Source organism: Frankliniella occidentalis, unplaced genomic scaffold (assembly GCF_000697945.3).
Source record: "Frankliniella occidentalis isolate FOCC.00 unplaced genomic scaffold, Focc_3.1 Scaffold75, whole genome shotgun sequence".
Classification (NCBI taxonomy): domain Eukaryota; kingdom Metazoa; phylum Arthropoda; class Insecta; order Thysanoptera; family Thripidae; genus Frankliniella; species Frankliniella occidentalis.
The window spans coordinates 227565-228419 of NW_026267205.1; positions in this window are offsets into that span (position 1 = coordinate 227565).

The window sequence follows — 855 nt, forward strand, 5'->3', positions numbered from 1 at the left end:
CCCAGCCCGCCCCCGGCTCCTCCTTGACCCTTTGAGCCCGTCGGCTCTAGCTCACGCCCTGCCCCCTAGCGGGCCCCCTACGCGCCTTCAGGCCAGGCGGAACAGAATAAAAGCATTTCACAAAGAAACGACAGTCACGTTTTGTGTCCACCTTCGGCGATTTTACCCCAATACGAGAACGTGACCTTCGAGGAAAACGACGCTTGGCTCAATGATAGGTGTTGCGAGCCTTTGGCAGGCCGTCGCTCCAGGACGCAATTCTCGGCTCCTGGAAGGCCCCCGATCTGCCTTGGAGGGGCAGCCGGCTTGGCGCCGCAACCGTCGTCGGCGTCGACCCCCCGGGCAGCCTCGGGCCCAGCACAGAGAGGGGCGCGTGGGAAACGTTCTCATGGCGGGTGTGGCGTGTGGCGGGGTGTGGTGGGGCGGGGCGGGGCGGGGCGGAGGAAGGAGCGCCCTCGAGCGTAACGGGCGTGGAGTGGTGTGGCGGGGCGGGGCGGGGCCGCGGACACCAACAAACACCAGAGGGTGCGGCTTTCCAAGAAAAACTCGTTGTCCGGCAGAGAGAGCAACACACTACGAAGTGATGTTAGTTTAGCAGCACAGCGTGGCGCTTCAGCAACTAGCGTGTGGGGCAGCAGCAGCAGAAGCAGCAGCAGCGCTGGGGTGGTTTGGGGTCGTGGAGGAGTCAGCACCCACACGCTCAGCGCCGGGAACACCGAGCCCCACCACGCGAGGACGCGGCCATCCGTCCCGGGCCCAGGCGGCTGCTGGGCTGGCCTTACTTCATGGCTGACCATTTCTCTGCAGCTCGCGCCTCTGATGGGGCTTTTCATCTCCCGCCTCTCCTCACCCCAT